Source organism: Abramis brama (genome assembly GCF_963993115.1).
Source record: "Abramis brama genome assembly, chromosome: 22".
Classification (NCBI taxonomy): domain Eukaryota; kingdom Metazoa; phylum Chordata; class Actinopteri; order Cypriniformes; family Leuciscidae; genus Abramis; species Abramis brama.
The window spans coordinates 18,656,284-18,677,209 of record NC_139984.1 but is presented as its reverse complement, the minus strand read 5'-3'; positions in this window follow the sequence as shown (position 1 = coordinate 18,677,209).

The window sequence follows — 20,926 nt, the reverse complement described above, 5'->3', positions numbered from 1 at the left end:
TTAGTTACCAAAATTTGTCGTTTCTGACCAGGGTGGGAAACCAGAGCAGAGCTGAATGAACAGTGTCCAGTCACTGAGCCCCGTCCCCAGAGTGCAACACAGGATCAATTCCACCAATACGGATCTGTTCTCTCCACGCCGCTGGACAGCCCTCTTCTCTCTCCATCCAGACTCATTTACATGTTGTTATTGTCCACCGTCTGCAACGTAATCTGATCGCTTCTACAGCACACACAAAACCAACATGAGACACAGGCCCTGTTTCCCATTGTGAGGCCTTATTTCCCATGAACCATGGACAAAGGTGAAAGAGGAAGGCAAGGAGAGAGCAGAACCGATGTGAGAGAGCAGGTGGTGCCAAACCCGACTCTGTGTCTGAGGTTACTGAACCCAAACCTGTAGCCAGAGCAGCAGAGATCAAAGTAATGTATGCTTTAGTGTTCTGTATGTCTCTGCTTTGCAAAACAATGTTTGATGTCTTTGTAGTTTGAACGAAAGGCTCCAAATAAGGATCAGGGTCCAAAAGAAAGATAGACAGACAGACGGATGGATGGATGGATGGATGGATGGATGGATGGATGGATGGATGGGTAGGTACACAGTAAAAAACGTTATTTTAACCCAACTGGTATTTAACCCAATGCATTGGGTTAAAATAACCCACAGTTGGGAAGGTGCTATACCAATCCACAGTTGGGTTATTCGTTGGGTTATTTTTAACCCAACATTTTTAAGTGAGTAGGTAGATTTGTCGCAAAGAAAGATAGATAGATCTGCCTCCACCTAAGCTCCGCCCACAAAAAACGTCACCATGTTTACTAACTGAAAAGGGGTCTATTGTTTAAATTTCTTGTTTTCTTGATTTACCATGAGAATCAGAAAAAGCTTTAATTATACAGCATTTTCTCCTCAATACAACATATTTTAAATTTAACTGCATGCCATTTAGCAACACAAATCATCTAGCTTTTATTAATGATAAAATCGAGATAATTAGATCAAATTCTAATATCGATATAGATTACTGCAATGTGCAACAAGTGTCTCATAGCAACCACCGAGCAAACACACGGAGTAACGTTAACATAACATTCAACACACTCAAATATATTTTAGTATGATTGTTTTGACCATGTAAAACAGCGCTGCATTAACCCACAATCTTAATTCGTCAAATAAAGTGACCTGTATGAGTTGTAATTCAGCATTACACATTATAAAATAATATGAATTTAAGTGATCAAATCTAACTATAACAAATTTCAGCTTTAATTGAAATAGACATAAACAACATAACGAAAGAAGAAGCAGCAGCCCACCACGGTATAAGCATAATAAAAACTGCAATGTAAAATGTCCCGAGACTGGTCCTCTCTTACCCTTCACTGGCGTCATTCCTTCCTATATCCTTCCAGAGCTCCTCCGGACTCGAGGCCAGTGTGTTGCGCAGGTCTCTCTCATTGGCATTCACTCCACAGGCTTCGTTCCGCTCTCGACCCTGCACTGCTTTATACCACAGTAACGTTAATAAAACTTGAAAACATTAGCTTATCTATGAAAGTGATTTCTGCCTGAGTCGCGTTGGATTGCTTTCCAGCTGTGGAGGTGAAGATGACAACTCCCATGATTCCACATTCATTCATGGTGTCATCAAGTTACACCTTTGTTATAGTTTTGAATAAGCGTCCTCTAGCAGCAAAACATACTGCGCCTTTAAATGTAAATTATATATATTAAAATATTTATTTTATATATTATATTTCGATATATAAATTCAATAATTTAATATATATAATTTTAATTTATTTATTTCAATATATATATATATATATATATATATATATATATATATATATATATACTGTACACATACACACACACACACATATATATATATATATATTATAGTGTTTATTAATATTCATATATTTTTTATATTATATGTACCCTAAAACATACTGGTAATGTGATGTCCTAAAATAGTTTGAATAACAATATAAATTGCAAATAATAAGATTTGGATAAAATAACATGCTAAATGTTATGTGAATTTGATATGTATAATCTCTCTCCTTGTCACGATGTGGTTTTGTGTCCTGTCATGTTTAGTGGTTCCCTGTCTGTCTATTAGTCATCCCAGGTGTTTCCTATTTACCACGCCCCCTTGTTATCTTGTCTAGCTCGTTTGTCCCTGATTATTTAAACCCTGTGTTTCAGCCTTGTCTTGGTGAGTTCTTGTATGTCTTACAGTTCGCTGTAGCACGTTAACGTTGATGTTGGTTGTTCCTGTTCTTGTATCCTGTTCCTGAGTCCCGAGTCCTGTATCCAGTCTAATTTGTATAGTTTGTGGTCTGTTAAATAAAGTGTGTGCTGCATTTGGATCCTGCCTCATCTCTGCCTCAACCGCACCTCGTAACAGAAGAACTCACCACATTGTGATCCAGCAGCCATGCCTTTCTGGAGTCCAGACGTCCAGATTCTCCGTCTCCGTCAAGAGAATCGCACCATAGAGGAGTACGTTGCAGACTTCGTTGAACTGGCACATCTCGCACAAATGAGCACAGTGTGCTTGATGATCTTCTTCCGCGGGGGATTATCGGAACCACTCGGGTCTCTGATGCCTGATCCTGATCCTCACGGTACTTTGGAGCAGTATATTGACATTGCCCTGCAACTGAGTGGTTCAGTTTTTACTGTGGGTAAGGTGGACGAGGAGCCCCGTGACTCCACAGTATTCACCAAACCAGTGTCTAGTCTCGTCACGTCTGCCGATCCAGAGACTGTTCACGTCGCTTCAGCCGATCCAGAGACTGTTCACGTCGCTTCTGCCGATCCAGAGACTGTTCACGTCGCTTCTGCCGATCCAGAGACTGTTCACGTCGCTTCTGCCGATCCAGAGACTGTTCACGTCGCTTCTGCCGATCCAGAGACTGTTCACGTCGCTTCTGCCGATCTAGAGACTGTTCACGTCGCTTCTGCCGATCCAGAGCTTCACGCCAGTCCAGCCGAGCCTGCACTTCATGCCAGCTCAGAGTCTCCTTCGCCGCTGGTCCTGCCCAGCTCAGAGCCCTCTTCGTCGCTGGTCCTGCCCAGCTCAGAGCCCTCTTCGTCGCTGGTCCTGCCCAGCTCAGAGCCCTCTTCGCCGCTGGTCCTGCCCAGCTCAGAGCCCTCTTCGCCGCTGGTCCTGCCCAGCTCAGAGCCCTCTTCGCCGCTGGTCCTGCCCAGCTCAGAGCCCTCTTCGCCGCTGGTCCTGCCCAGCTCAGAGCCCTCTTCGCCGCTGGTCCTGCCCAGCTCAGAGCCCTCTTCGCCGCTGGTCCTGCCCAGCTCAGAGCCCTCTTCGCCGCTGGTCCTGCCCAGCTCAGAGCCCTCTTCGCCGCTGGTCCTGCCCAGCTCAGAGCCCTCTTCGCCGCTGGTCCTGCCCAGCTCAGAGCCCTCTTCGCCGCTGGTCCTGCCCAGCTCAGAGCCCTCTTCGCCGCTGGTCCTGCCCAGCTCAGAGCCCTCTTCGCCGCTGGTCCTGCCCAGCTCAGAGCCCTCTTCGCCGCTGGTCCTGCCCAGCTCAGAGCCCTCTTCGCCGCTGGTCCTGCCCAGCTCAGAGCCCTCTTCGCCGCTGGTCCTGCCCAGCTCAGAGCCCTCTTCGCCGCTGGTCCTGCCCAGCTCAGAGCCCTCTTCGCCGCTGGTCCTGCCCAGCTCAGAGCCCTCTTCGCCGCTGGTCCTGCCCAGCTCAGAGCCCTCTTCGCCGCTGGTCCTGCCCAGCTCAGAGCCCTCTTCGCCGCTGGTCCTGCCCAGCTCAGAGCCCTCTTCGCCGCTGGTCCAGGACTCTTTACCGGGGAGCCTCCCCAAGAAAATTTTGGGGGGGGGCAATACACCTCCGGACCAGCCCGATCCGCCAGGACTGCCAGAGGGGTGGTCTCCTGTTCCGCCGTGGCCGCCAGAAGGGTCATCTCCGCCGTGGCCGTCTCCTCAGCCAGCACCGCCCTGGCCGCCTGCACAGCCTGCTCCGCCCTGGTCTCCTGCTCCGCTCCGCCCTGGTCGCCCTCGCTCCACGGCCCAGGCCCGCCTTGCCTGTGTCCTGGTTCTGGTTCCCAGTACGGGCCTGACCCTCCGTTCCCTCCCCCAAGACCGCCTCCGCTTCACCGCCCTCCTGAACTTTTTGTTGTTGTTTTTATGGGCGTCAGGAGCCGCCCATAGGGGGGGGGGCTATGTCACGATGTGGTTTTGTGTCCTGTCATGTTTAGTGGTTCCCTGTCTGTCTATTAGTCATCCCAGGTGTTTCCTATTTACCACGCCCCCTTGTTATCTTGTCTAGCTCGTTTGTCCCTGATTATTTAAACCCTGTGTTTCAGCCTTGTCTTGGTGAGTTCTTGTATGTCTTACAGTTCGCTGTAGCACGTTAACGTTGATGTTGGTTGTTCCTGTTCTTGTATCCTGTTCCTGAGTCCCGAGTCCTGTATCCAGTCTAATTTGTATAGTTTGTGGTCTGTTAAATAAAGTGTGTGCTGCATTTGGATCCTGCCTCATCTCTGCCTCAACCGCACCTCGTAACACTCCTGCTCAACTTTTATTCTCCCCAATATCCTGACTGAAACAGATGCAGAGATGTTGCTTTAAGAATCTGCACAGACCTCTGAAGGGAGTATGTATGGTTAAGATGACCTCAGTGGAACGGCTGTCCATGTAAATGTTATTTGTTTGTGGAGGCCAGTGTGAGTAAATCTTGTAATGGTGATGTATGGTGCAGTTTATACAGAGGTCCTTGCCCAACACCTGAAGTGTGGGAGACCTAATTGCACACAGCAATAAATAACAACAACATGTGAACAGAGTCTGAGATGTTTCCTCAAGGTGCGAGGGTCCTCAATTATCCCATTAGCAGCTGTGAACATGATGAGGCAGCTAATGTTGTATTTGGTTAAGTTAATGTCGGTCTACAACCTGCTAATACAGATCATTGTAAAACAACTGCTGTTTCCAAATGCATGTTGTATTTCAAAAGACAGAATAACTAAAAGACGCTTAGCTGCAAGTTTATGGTAGTGTACTTCAATATACTGACAAAATCTACTTATAGCAGATATTTTAAATAAAATTGAACACTTTTTTAATGTTATAAATTAAAACAGTAAGATCTCTTTTATGTAATATTAATATTGATAATAATAATAAAGGAAAAACAACAACAACTCCAGATATTTCAAACAAAACATTGATGACTCATCCTGCACTACACATAATTGTGTCCAATCAAATGCTCTCTAGGATGATGCCACGCCCCCTGGAACCACTTGCAATGAACTAGCAAATCATGGCTGTCTGTCACAGACTGTTTTAATAGGAAATACATAAACAGACACACAAAAAGGAAAACTGTGTTTGTCATGAAAATTCATTTGGCCTCAATAAATTCGAGGATATATGCCTGAAAATTATTGAAGTACCAAAGAGATTTTGTGTCCTTTGTAAATCAAGATCTAAAAGGGGGGAAAACACTTAGTTATCAGTGTTTTTTCAATCTCACTTCTCATCAAAATTAAACAATTTTCTTCCTCTCTTTAAGAAAAAGGCTTCTAGATGTGACAAAGGCTACCTGTGCCATAAAAGAGCAGAGCAGACAAATAAAAGAGCAGAATGTGGTGAAAGCAAATAAAGGAGGAGGTGGAGCGGGAACAGTTTTACTGCTGCGTGTTTAATTGAAGTCATTGATGGGAGAGTGGCACGTTCCCTCGGGGTCGTGAAGAGAAAGGACAGCTCAAAGCGAGAGGAAGGGGCTGGACTGCTGTAAAACAGATGCTTTTTCACAATGTCATCCATTTCCAGTAGAAAGTTATATTGTAGAGTCAGATTTTCATGGTAATAAAGGGGTCTGTTGGGTATTTTTCAGCCATGATGTCCAAGTAAACACCAGTTGATTTCAAAAGACAAGCAGATGTGCAGATAAACATACATCACACAAATGGTTAAAATCAACAGGAGATCTAGATTTTCCTTAAAACATTTTTTATTTCAAATGGACCCTGGAAGGTTTTTACCAAATCATGGAAAACAGGATCCTTCTGCCAATCCAACACTTATCATAAATAGATTGAAGCTGTTGAAATAAGTCAGCATACCTCTTTTGAAGAAGAAGATGAATAAATGAGTGAAATAATGTGATAAATGGAAACTCTGGCAAGTTTGTGAGTTGTTGTTTATGTTGGATTTTTGTAGTTAAACATGTCATTTGGATTAAATGGAAGTAAATTTAATGTTTAAAACATGGATGTCACTTTGAAGAAGTGCTGGTGGCACCGTTTGGTCATTTGTCCATTCAGTATGTGGGAAGAGTATCAGAATATAATGAATTACTGCACCTTAAATTACATTGTCTATGCAACATTGTGGTTTGCATAATTTACAGTCTCTGTAATGTCTTAACCGTAACCTGCCTGATCATTAGTCTGCAGTCTTGTTAATCTTAGTCCATTGGACTTTCACTGTCAAGAAATTTGGCTTAGTAATTCAAGTGCTTGGCCTTCACATCAAGATTTAAATGAACTCCAGACTGTTGTGTCTGGAATCTCTTCTGTCCACTGAATTACTTTTCCCACAGAAACCTTATTAGACATTCAGTACATGCCTATTGGAAAATTATCCTTGGCCCAGACCCAGACTTTCAATTTTAAAATATGAAAATCCATCATAAAAAAAAAGAAAACAAATCATTGTAAATTACATCCATCTACAGTGCTATGCATAAGTTTAGACACCCATGCTAAAGTTGACTAAAAAGAGGAATAAAAAATCATCTTTTGGAAATTGAACTTAATGCCTTAATTAAAAAAATTTGGAAAAATCCAACCTTTAAGGACACCAATTTTCTTTGTGAATGAATAATGTATCGTAAATAAATAAATGTTCTTCCTTAAAATACAGGGTGCATAAGTCTGGACACCCCTATGTTAAATTCCCATAGAGGCAGGCAGATTTTTATTTTTAAAGGCCAGTTACTTCATGGATCCAGGATACTATGCATCCTGATACCTAGAGATTGGCATGGTTTTATTTCAGTTAGCCTAATAGCTGGTTTGATTTGCATTGAGAGATGATCTTATGGAAAGTACTCCATGCCAATCTCTAGGTATGGTGAAGGCTATGTGATGATGTGGGGCTATTTTAATTCCAAAGGCCAAGGGAACTTTATCAGGATGCATAGTATCCTGGATCCATGAAGTAACTGGCCTTTAAAAATAAAAATCTGCCTGCCTCTATGGGAATTTAACATAGGGGTGTCCAGACTTATGCACCCTGTATTTTAAGGAAGAACATTTATTTATTTACGATACATTATTCATTCACAAAGAAAATTGGTGTCCTTAAAGGTTGGATTTTTCCTAATTTTTTTTTAATTAAGGCATTAAGTTCAATTTCCAAAAGATGATTTTTTATTCCTCTTTTTAGTCAACTTTAGCATGGGTGTCTAAACTTATGCATAGCACTGTATTTATGAGTGACAGTTAAGAGAATGTATAGAAGAAGAAAAATTATCATGGTAAAAATTACTGTCAACTTATATGCAAAATGTGTGAAAATATGATTTATGTGTGTGTATTTAGGATAAATAAAATGCTAGCTATGAAGCTTTAGTAAGACAAAAGAGTTGGGAATGTTTTTCAAATATTATTATTAAAATGTAATTTATATCACTGGAATGAGCACCACTCAGTGTGGTTAAACAACGTGAAATCCAAAATACTTCATTTGAAATGTGGTGTAAATATTTATATAAAACATTAATAAATAAAACAAATACATTTATTAAAAATTAAAAGATTTATTTAAAAATACATAAATATTTAAACCACATTTAAAATATACATAGAGACAATTCTCCTGTGATGCATGTATGTCCACTGTTGGACATTTTTAGTGGACAAATGAAATAAACCTGTGAGAGTGTCAAAAGTGCATTTTAAGAGGGTTTTTTTTTTTTCCCAAAAGTGCCCAGCTAAAATACCAACATACTGTTTGTCGCTAATGTGTTAAATGTAAATTTATCCTGCATTTCAAACAAAGCTCTTCACTTTCCCTCCATTTTCAGACCCTAATGCTCTCCAACCTCAGATAGGGAGAGTGATTCTAAAGATGCATTACATTCATTCTCCTGACAGCAGGATGATTACAGTTTGTTTTCTTTATCTCACCTTTTTTTGTCATTTTAAGGTCTCTGTAAGTCCTGCTGTTTCGCCATTTTAAGGCCGAACTTTAATCTCTATATCTATGTTTTGTTCTGTCCCCTCCTGCTGGAGACTGAGCTGAGACAAAGCGTTATTTACACTAATGGCCCACTAGGCCTTTCACTGCAGAAACAAACAGCGCTGGGGAAAGTGAATGGAACTTAACATTTTGACATTTTTCCACATGCTCTCAAAACCAATATTGACCTAGATCCCCTGCAAGGTGGGCTTTAGTCCAAGGACTTGGCATTAAAATCAAACCTATGTATCTCAAGCAGCAGGCAGCAAGTCAAGGGGAGAGCCCAACAATGTCCTGCCCAGGATGGGGTTCTCCTGCTGGGAAGGCAGAGTGGACACTGTCCTGGGCTCAAGCTGGTACACAGAAACAGCCACAATGAAAGGCTTCGTGCCACCCCCCCAGTTTAATGATTCCGTCTGCGAAGGCCGATTGTAGCCGAACCGCAGACCCCGCTGGTGCCCGATGCAGACAACAGGAAAGGGACAGTGGGGGAACCCGTAAGTGTAGTACCACCCCGTAGCAGGGAGTGCTTCTCAAAGGCCATATTACAATCAATTAGGGCCCTAATGAGCAGGATTTGGTCTTATAACCTGTGGCTTAGAGTCAGTATTTAGCAGAATCTCAGCGGCACAGCTGGGTAACGCATCAATACGCTCAGAAATAGCTCCAACTAGAAGAGTAACGCGGCGGGGAAGTGCGGCGTGTGTGGAGGTGTCTGCTTCTGCTCGGGAAAACACACAAACATGTAGACTCTCTCCTCTAAATGGAGAAGACACTCATGGTAAGGAGAACAAAAGGAGCAAATCTCACTCAATAAAATCCATTCATTTAACACAGCTCTGGATGAATTTACTAGATGTCACAGGCATCGAGGTGACACATGGGTAATGTGAAGAGAGCAAGCAGAGAGCCTCGAGGCCACAAGTTTACAACATTTACATACATAGCCAGCAGCCGTTTCAACAGGTCTGAGCTCACAGGGGGTCCGACAGAGAGAGTGTTGTGTATTGAGGGGTAACGTGGCCCCAGGGCCCCTACAGTAGGATTGCACAGGAGGGCTCTCAAATCGCAAGGTCCTCCACATCTGAGGGGGAGGGACATCTCCCCCTATTGTCGGCAGGGGGCAGAGGGCAAAAGGAGGACGATAAATTGAATCATGTTTTTTTTTTTGGCCTTTACCAGCTTTTAATGAGTGTGTTTACATTTACCTCACACAGATAATACTTAACCCAACATTACAGCGAAAGGTTATACACACTATAAAAATGCTGGCTTGTTTCAACACATGTTTGGGTCAAATATGGACAAACTCAATAGCATTTAGAGTGCATGCTTAAACATAACTAACCGATCATTATACGACAACTTGTACTGGTATTCTGACAACTTATTCAGTGTGTGCATTCATGTTTACATTTTGACATCAAAACTGGAAAAAAAGATCAAAATCGCATCATATAAAAATCTTAATTTTAGCTGAAATATATTTCCATTTTCTTGCATTGTCAGGTTATTATAATGATGTTTGATAGTTATCAGGTCTTTGTTGTACATGTAAACACACTCACTGACAAGATAGCAAAGAGAGGGCAGGAAATGATGTGGGGTTGGGATCAGGAAAGACTCAAACTCACTGGCTGCATGATGCATGCAAAAGATCTGCGGGACCCAAAACAACATAGTGCACTCGGGGGGCTCCCGCAAAATATAAATATCTTAAACTAAATGTATTTTATATGTTTAGGCTACAGAAAGTTTGAGCAACAAACAAAATGGTTAACAGGCACGCAGGGTTGGATATTCTTCTCAATGTTTTACGATTATATTTGGCAGAAAGGGAAAGCACTTTAATTTTGGCTTCAGCAACAAATGCAACAAGATGCGGTCTGATAAGTCTGATGTCCTATGGCAGTGGAGCGAGACAGAATCTTACAGAAACTCTGTGTAGTCCTCGACCAGCGGGCTTTTTTGAGCAGGAACGAGACTAAATAACATATTTTCTTTTTTTTTTTTTTTTTTTACTATTTATGTCTTCTAGAATCAGAACATTTTGATTTATTTACCTCTAAAAGAAAGAACATCTTGTAACAATAATATGTTTAAAGTTAACACGTTGATCTCAATAACGGAGGCGATCAATAAACCATGATAAACGTAAAAAGATGAGCTCTTGAGATGAGAGACCACCACACAACAAAAACAACAGCTAATACATAGTAAGTAGCTATAGTTCAATTCGTAGTGAGTCACCAAACAGTAAAACAATATACTGTACCATTCATCCATTTTCAGAAACACTTGTCCTATAAAATCTTTATCAAATCAGTAACATCATTCAGTATGAAAAATTCTCTGTTGTCCTCAAAGTGGATGTGTATATGTACAAACCTGTATCTTTTGTATTCACCATATCTTCCTCATCATCTCGGAAATAACAACAACAAACCTAGCATTAGCCTTTGAAAAGAGTAATTTTCAGAGTGATAAATGAATATTGTGGGGCATCACACCACAAAAACTGTTCATGGACACCAGACAGGAGCGGCTATGAAGTGCTGCCTGAAAGTAATAAAAGTATAGCACATGAAGGGGTTTTTTAATCAAATGGAGTGCACGAAGGAACCAACCCCCCCTCTAAGTGTTCACCTCAGCAACCCCACCCCAACAGTAAGAATTAAAGTATTTAATGTGATTTCGCTGTGTGAACCTCATAATGCATTAAAGGCCTAAATGTCTTGAAGTCCTGCTCCTGCCTCTCTTATCATATTGGCCTCAGTGGGAGCTTGGAGAGGGAGTGAAGGAGCCGAGGTTTATTTTGAGTTTCCCATTGTTTAGGCAGGCCCGTGTTGTTCTTGGTGGCTAAGAATGAAACTTCATTCCCAGCATGCAGCTCACCCTGTTTGATTAAAACTGAGACTATCATGGAAAGCTAACAGCTTGTGTTTTCAACCGACTGTCGCTCTCATCTCTTTGAAGCTTAAGCAAAGTCATATTTTGCACGTCTGATATCAGCGCATGACTTTTTTTGATCACGCTGCCTCTGAAAAGATCAAAATCAATAGTCAGAAATCCAAGACAGTCTGAACTGAGAAGGTCTGGACGATGAAAAGTAGGTTTGTACCTCTGCAAAAATCATTATTGCCACCTCTAATCCTTAAGACGTAAAAAATGACTGTCCGATGAGAACTTCTGAGAGCTACAGACAGCCGTTGGACGTTTTTACACAAAGGCCACACTGCTCTAAATGCGCCTGCCAATCACAAAGCAGAGGCTGAGAACTTGCAGTGTTTGCAATGTGACTGCGATGACATCATGGGGATCGCTGTTGAGGAGCTGTGGACCTTAGGAGCTGTTTGCTGTCTGGCAGGTGTTTCTTTCTCTTTATTTTACCTCTTTTTTATTTTTTTCTTCTCATGCGATGAATGAGAGTGTAAATATCACTTCAAAGAGCAGGGCAGCTCCACATTGAGCTGTGGGAGAGAGGGGCAGGGAGCTCCTGCGGAGAGGTATAAAAAAGTTCTTGTCTCTTGTTGGCAAGGTACACCATAGATTAGCGGCTCGGAGGGCTGTGTCGGCTTTTATTCACCATCATAAGTCTGGAACACCGCAGTGTGATAACCTTGAGAAGTTTCGAGACATGTATTGAAGTATATTTAAGTCTCTTTCAATCAGTATGATGTTAGTGGCCTTTAAAGGGCTAAAAAACGCTTAAAGCCCTGTCTGACCTTTGACCTATCCCCTTTCCTCGTGCCTCATTAAACAAGGCAACACATCGGTTGCAACTACTTGTTATCCTACTGTTATGGCAACATTCAAGCAAATAAGCTCCAACCTCTTGCCTCAGACCGTGTCGTCATACATAAGAGCTATTACCCTTCAGAGAGCAGCACTTCTCCAGAAAGGGGTCCCGTCAGCAGCACTTGCTTGGAATCCACCTCATTGTCCAGAGAATAGGGCTGCCTGGACACAAATTCTTCTATGCTCTTAATGAGAAAGAATGAACTGACTCATTGGTTATGTTAATGTAGTTGTTTTCACCTCCAAATCTTATCTACAGCCTCGCTGGTCTCATTTAGCTCTGAGTAATTTGACAGCACTGGTGAAGAATGTTGCCATTCAACAAGTGAACTAAACTTCAGGACTCTTCAGAAACTTAATTTACACGTACAAACAAACTCACAATTGAAACAAATTACTGCAAGAGTATCAGGCCTCTCTTAAGGCCGCCATAAAATCAAAATGGACAATTCTTGGTATATTGCAGTTTTTATAAATGATTTTAGATAAATGATAAATGAGTCAGTCAGCGAATCGTCCAGAGCCGTTACTGGGCTTACAACTGACTACACAGTGCATGGTTATGTCTGAATTTGAAGTTATGTACTTAAACTATGTACTTAAAGACACACATTCACATCTACATGACTAAACAATCAATGTTATCCACATTAATAGCCTAAATGCTCAACAATTGTCATATTTGTGTCTTTTTTTTTCTTCTAAGGAATCTAAGGGAAAACATCTAAGAAAAAGTCAATAATCCAATGAAACATAACTGAAAACTCAATAAAACTTTTCACTGGGTTAGGCTGATGTCACCAGTGACTGATTAGTGATGTTTACCTAAATGAGAGAGAATTGCTGATCCAAATCAGGAGGACACAAACAGACTCCTCTGGAGAAGGAAACATTTGTACGCTCTGGGGCCATTTACCTGACAAATAAGATAAGATTTAGCCCTAACTCCTCTGAGACACTGCACTCCTGTAGGTCCCATTCTAAGGACTGAAGTGAGGAGGGTGAGTGCTGATTCAGCGATTTAATTGGATGTTTAACACTCAACCTTCTGTAATGATCCCGTCATAGCAATTACAAGTTTGGAAAGTTCTACCCTCTAACTTGTCCCTTTGGTCAGGCTCCAGCAAAGGCATTTTTCAAACAGCATCAGCCGCCAAAAATATTTCAAACTATATAGATGATAAAAGGCGTGTCTAGTATGATTTATTGGAAGCCCACAAGAACAAACACCATCTCAGTTGCTATTCAGGCCCCAGCCTGAAGCCTGGCATACTGAAGGGGGAAGTCCAGGGAAAGCACCAGACCTCACTCCTCTCAGCAACAAGCTATTACTCTGTTTGTCCAGCCAATCCATGAGCCACATAGTAAGGGAGTGTATACCGAGAGAGGGAATAGGAGTGAGTCCAGACGTGTCCTCCCCAGGCCGAGCTAGGTGTGTTTGCGGTGAGAGAACGGATGCCCTGTGATTTACTGTCTGATCCTGACTGCAGTCCAGCCTTGACGTCATCCCCTCTTTACTCCTGCAGAGCCGAGCACACAGGCGCACGAAACACTCCCTAAAGCAGTAATGTCTCAACATTCTGCTCGCCTGGCTGCTCTGCCAGGACTCAGCTCTACTGTACACTCTCAGTGGGCTGGAGAGAACAGAAGAGGCAGTGTACGAGCCATGGAGCGTGGGCTGAAGACACACCCAGATGAGTCTAAGAATGGGATTTAAGTGTGTGTGAGTGTGTGGAGGTATGTAACAGTCAGCCAAATGGGTATATGAAAGAGCATCACAGATGATGTCATTCAAAGCATTATGGCTTATTACTGTGTGAAAGCATTTCATCTCAACAACAGGGAAACACATCAGTGATTTTGTATGCACATCAATCTGCAGCTGTGTCGCAGAGTTCTGAGTAAAATATCACTGCCTTGATTCTTCATGGCACAGATTTAACAATGTGCTGGAGATTTTGGTCCATATTGACATGATAGCATCACAGTTTCTGCAGATTTGTTGGTTGCACATCCATAATGCGAATCTCCCATTCCACTCTCTATTGGATTGAGATCTGGTGACTGTGGAGACCATTTGAGTATAGTGATAGTGTATACTGTCATGTTTAAGAAACCAGTTTGAGATGATTTGCGTTATCCTGCTGCAAGTAGCCATCAGAAGATGGGTACATGTGGGTACATAAAGTGATGGATATGATCAGCAGCAATACTCAGGTAGGCTGTGGCGTTTAATGACGCTCACTTAGTATTAAGGGGCCCAAAGTGTGGCAAGAAAATATCCCCCACACCATTACACCACCAGCAGCCTGAACCAGTGATACAAGGCAGGATGGATCTGAATTCCTGTCATGTCTTTTCCATAACTCGTGATGAACGAATGACTTGGACCAGAAAACTCGAGAGGTGAACTAATCATTTCTGTTTCCAGTACAGACTGCAGCTTCAGCCTATGGGGCTGTGAGGTGATGAATGATCAGTATAAATTGATTCTGCATAATTCAACAACCTTTCCACTAAAATCTGTGCAGACAATGCCCAAAAATCTGCATCTGCAAAATCCGGGCCTGATAATAAGTACATGCTTTACCAATCTTGAATTTCTTTCTGCTAATTGTATACCAAGCAATATCTTTCATCAGTGCTATTCAACACTCACAGAGGTCATTGTTTCTCTGTCCAGGGCTGATTGGGTTGTGAGGAGTAATAGCTGAAGACCTGAGAGGTCAGAGGCCAACTCTCAGTCCATTCACAGCGTGGCTAAATGAATGAGTAGTGACAGCCCTGCTCTTGTTATCAGCCATGATGAGTGACGGGGTGAGTGAAGAGGGCTGTGTGTCCAGCGCTGGTTTGTATAGGTCTGTAGGCATGCAGCATGTCAATGCTAGAGCTGGCTAGAGCCTTGCCCCGCCGGTTCCTATTGTTTTGTGGGCGCTGATAACCCAGGCGACCTCAGGGAAGCAGGTTGAGCCATCAGTCTGTGTGTGGTAGAAGGGCCTGTCAGACCTTTGTCATCAGATCACTCATTAACAAACACTTCCACCAGCGGAGAATGGATCTGTGATCAGTCCTGGTATGTTTAACTCAGAGCAAACACACAGGCCGTGCAGGAGGTTGAGAGGATGCAGTGCGTCAGTCTGGAAGGATTTTAATCACATTTCCTGTCAGACTCCCCCCCACACACACACCTGTGCTTGCCTAATATTAATGCATCCATATCTTTCTATGATAATAACTCTTCTTCTGTGCTTTCACAATTTTTTTTGTCTATGTTCTCCTTACCTTTGTATTACTATTGTTTACTGCCCTTTTAAGATGAATCACTTGTTTTATTCCAAGTCGTTTGGGATAAAATCTGCTTAATGAATAAATGTAAAATGTAAATGATTTGTCTGTTCTCTTCATGCAATAACATTTACATTAAATGGTTTTATTTAGCCAAAAATATTATCAAACCTATCTTTACACCAAAGTAATTTGAACGGTTAAATCAAATAGAAATGGATCTTTAAGGAAACAATTGCACGTATTCCAGTGTAGTGTGTGTTGCTATTTGGCCAGATTCCCTACATCTTGTGACATATGGAAGGCCACATGTCTGTCTGAAAAGCTGATAAGTGACTGAACTGATGTGTAAGCCCAATGACTAGAAAAAAAAAGAGATGATCTTTCAGTCAGACATAATTTAGTATTAATTGACACTCTTATCCTAACTGCTGTGAGATTTACCCTTGTACTTTATCCAAAAGAATAATTTGTATAAAAGCTGCAGTCCTAGATAAGAATAAAGGGGATATTACACACAGTCATCCAAAATCTTTGTAACAGGATAGGACAATGGAGGTGGGTTATTAAACTAAAAATAACACTCATCCTATTCCTGCCTGTATGACCTTTAATGCTTCAGAAATGACTCATCATGAAGAGGAAGGCTGTGGTCTGAGACCCTTCCTTGAAGCCTCCCTCAGGCCTGGAAGAGGGGAGCACATGCCTGCCCTCTGCTGAGTGAGATACTGCTCATTGTGGACCACAGCCAGACTTATGAGTCAGAGAAAGTCGACTGTATTTATCTTTTGTATTCTGTACTTAATGTAAAGACATAGAGCTCTGTGTAAAAACATTAATGATAACTATGTCTTGCAGAATGTTGCCTTACTTGAAAGGAGGAAAAACATTAAACTGTCATTAAATAAGGCCTACCGGAGTGATAATAAAATATAAAATTAGTTTATTTTATGTAAAAAATAAATAATGCAATTCAGTGCAATTGAAAAGTTAATAAACTAAATGGCATAAATTCCTACATAAAATGCATAACTGGAGATAATAACAAGAAATGAAGTCAGATAAAATGTGTAACGTACATGGTGGTATTATTTACATACATTACAAATAAAAAGTTACATGATAAATGTTGTCTGGGAACAGAAAAAGCGAAATAAGGTGAACGCTAAACGATCTTCTTTATCCTCTGCTGTAAGATTATTCTCGGCTGCCACCTTGTGGCCAACAGTGAACAGTAGGCCTATTTACCGGGCGATAGCATAGCTACAAAGATTAGGCCAATTGGAAAATGGAAATTAAGGTTACATTTATACGTAACACTTTACAAAAAGGTTTCATTTGTTAACATTATTAATGTATTAACTAACACGACCTAACTATGAGCAATTTGTTACAGTAGCCTGTTAGTTAATAAAAAATAGCCTACAGCTGTTCATTGTTTGTTCATGTTACTTCACAGTGCATTAACTAATGTTAACAAATACAACTTTTGATTTTAATAATGTATTAGTAGGCTAAATGTTGAAAATAACATTTACAAAGATTATGCTGTAGAAGTAGAGTTCATTAGGCTATAAGTTCATGTTAACTGTTAACTAATGAAACCTTATTGTAAAGTGTTACCCATTTAGTAAAGCATTAATTTAATAAATAATAAATATAATAAATAATTATTATTTAGTCAGGGGGAAAGATGAATCCCCCCCCCCCCCCCACACACACACACACACACAAATCTTTTATTTATTTATTTTGCTGCAATAACATGAAAAAATAAAGAAAAATACGAACTCAAACATGAATATTAATATTAAATAATTAATTAAGATGGTTATAATTAGGGATGTCCCGATCCGATCACGTGATCGGAAATCGGGCCCGATCACGTGTTTTCAGACTCGATCGGAATCGGACGTTACCTCCCGATCAGGACTCGGATATATATGTATATATATTCTCATTATTTTTTTTAACACATCTATAGTTATGCGGTGGCACAGAGTTACGCCGGTTTCACACTGCACGCGTTAGCAGAGCGTAAGCAGCGCAGGAGCAGGACACGCGCGTTTTGCTTTCACACTGGCAGCGTTTGTCACGCGCGGCTGAACCGCGGGTTGTGTACAGACAGAGTCTTGGATAAGTTGGCATTGCTTTTTTTCGTTTTCAAATACATTTAAGAGAAAAGACTTGTCAAGAAGCTTATTTTATTAATAATTTCATTTATATAACTTTTGGTTCATCTTTGTTTTTATTGTTATGGCAACAAGTTTGTTTTTGGACATTTGTTTTCTTTTTAAATTGCTGTTGGTCATTTGATTGACTGTTTAAAACACAATAGATATCATCAATGCACTTTTTGGATAAAACTGCGGTGTATTTTGGCCATGATTAATGTATTGTCACTTTAATTCAGCAAAAGCGGCGCAGCAAAAATAGACTCGGCGCTGAAATGATCGCGGCACTGCTGCTCTGCTCTGCTACGCACTGCCGTGCGGTGTGAATGCTCAAATCTGCTAACATGGTCGGCGAAAAAAATACACGCTGCACGCTCTGCTAACAGTGCAGTGTGAAACCGGCGTAAGAGTTAGGAGTGCAGTGTGAAACCGGCGTAAGAGTTAGGAGTGCAGTTCCTAGAAGCACATTACTGGCTTTGCAAACACTGTGGCACTTTTATTTTTTATTTGTTTACATGCCTGCCGGGTATTTTAAGTTGAGGTGCTATTTGTTTATATATTAGACTTTTTTTATATTTACTGTTGCACTAAAGTCCAAAAGTGAAGAATTTATTTATTACTTGATTGTTCAAGCTACCTCACAGAAGTGCTCTCTTTGTTAACAGAGTTGTTGAATGTTAAAATAAGGTGAATTAAATAAAAAATAAGGAACATCCTGGATCTGTTTTTTCGCTCTTCTTTATTCTTTTTTTATGTGTTATAGAAGTATCGGATCGGGACTCGGTATCGGCAGATACTCAAAATCAAATGACTCGGACTCAAGGGCAAAAAAACCTGATCGGGACATCCCTAGTTATAATCTTTTATTATTAAGTACTTTTGAGTATATGTGTGTGCGCTTAGTCGGAACCTGACACTCGTGTCGCAAATCCAGTCAATCAACAAGTAAACCAATAACTGAGAAGCTGAAATGAGCAGTTTCTATCCTCCTTAAAGGGCATTCAACCTTCTGTAAATAATGGGATTGAGTAAAGCAGGCTGAGGTAGTATTCAGTGTGCCTGGTGACCGCTTTCACGAGACAATGTGCATTTGTTGTCATCTGCTCCCGTGTGCATGGATGAGTTCCGAGCACCGGCCCGTCAAATTCCCTCATTGTCTACAGTCAGTAAATGCTTTCTCGTGCCTCCGGCTCACAGGTAAAGATAACGACAGGACAAAGTGGGGCACATTCTCACAATACAGTACCTATGTTGACAGAATCTGTCGACATGTACGCTAACGTTTGTAGGTCAGCTAACAGGGAATGACGAGCAGGCCCACCTGAGGTAGCCTAACTTTTCTCATTCTTCTACAGAAAAATGATTGTGTAAGATAAGATTTACTCACACAAACAATTGTAGTTAAATACATACAATATGCAGGCAGGCACATTTGGTTTTGGCAAGCAAGTTGTTTGCTGTTTGCTGACTTTACTAGGAACTGCAACATTTCTGTAATAACTGGAGGAAGTGCAGCATAACAACCCAACGGCTGCCATCTTACCTTTATGTGGTTGCTTAGTTCCTGGAATATTTGTCATGTGATTATCACTTGTTAAGCAGCCAATAAAGCAAGAGAGGAAGCCTGTTTCCACGTGGTATGTTGGTGAACCGATCACAAGTGGTTAGCCAAGACGCATTACCCTTGTATGGTATTATCACACGTTTTAAATGCTTCTTCTGTGACCACTTGCAGATTTTGTGGAACACTATTGAATGAACAAATCTGTGTTAGGCGGCTTATGCAAATGAATATAATTTGTAATTACATTATAATAATGTATTTAAAAAAAATAATTGTATGAGTTTTTGCAGGGTGGGGATGTATGTGCACAATGCGTACAGTTTATACATGGTGAACCTCTAAATTCCATGTGGCATTTCTATTGTCACAGAGAAAAAAGTTAAGATTCTTTTATACAAATTATTAAAATAGACTACTATGATCGGTATCTAATGATTACAGTTACAGTTATCACTTTTGGCAGGTGGGACAAAAGGTATTTTTATGGGTAAAATTGGGTTTAAGACCACAATAATTTATTAGTATGGTGAAGGGCCTCCTTTTGCAGCCAATACAGCTTCAGTTCTTCTTGCGAAATCCCAGACGAGGATAATGTAGATTTTCAGTAAACTAGGTAGCCTATCAGAGACACAGGCCAAGTTCCCCAAAAGCTACTTAAATTAAACTCAAGACACTTAGCATGTAGCAACTATGACACAATTGACAAAGCTTCCAGAATAGACAAGCATGAATTACATTTTCTTTTTTTTCCAAGAAATACCATAAGACTGTCTTTTGTCACATATGTAACTGAAGAGGAGATGCCATGCTTTGTTGATAAACTGTCACTTGACCTGGGTGTTTCTATTTACAAGGGATTGAAAAGTCATGCGATGAATAGTTGCAGCTGAAACAGCAGAACAATTAGAGAAGAAACACCACTGTATTAGCCACCGCTAAGTAGTCCAAACAGATCCCAATCTTAATCCCAGAAACGGATTTATTGGGCTTAATCCTGTTGATGAAAACAGAATCCCACCCGCGTTCAGACAGCCCACCGCCCCAGGTGCAGTAAACTCACAAGACAAGGCTTTCGGCCCTCTGTCTCAGTAAAGCTCTGATGAATTGATAGTGTAGGACCTCACTGGGCAGCGCGCCCGGTCTGTGGTTGGTTAATTGGTGGGGGGAATGTTTTCCCACAGAAGCCAGAATCAAATGTATAAAGGTCATGAATAATTAAAAGAGTGAATGCAAAGTGGGTTTTGTTGGTCTGAATGTCAAGCAAACTTCTCACTTCAGAAAGACTCAAATAACATTCCTTCTGTGAAAGATAAGGGGCTTCACCGACTTGTTATTTGATGCAGAGTCTTTGGTTCTCACATTTAATTATTGCAATATAACATGTAAAACAATGATAAAACTGTGCTACAATTCGTCGTCATTCTCTATGGAGTGGAGTTTGTGCAGACTTTTGTGAATGAAGGAAGAGCAGAAGGCATGAGACACCGATTAGATCTGTGTATGGGATAATGACGTGTTATCTTAATATCATAATGACTTAATAGCACTTCGCAAATTGGGCAGATTAGTTAAATCTACTGTCTACATTTATAATCTTGATATCTCTAAACATGACCTCGGACCCCATTTGCCATACAGCCTTGGACTGGACAGGAGCTAACATGAGCAATTTTGTACAAATGATACATATATTCACGTTATTTGCTCAAATAGAAATAACTGTAAAATGTTACTTCTTGGTGGATTTGTTGCAAAAGCATGATCTGGTTTCCTAGTGTCTTTTTCTGTACTGTCCTTGCATAATATGCAGCACATATTTTAAGCACTGGTGAAGAGTCAGACCATTACGGCTGGGTCAAATGATCAAAATGTGAAT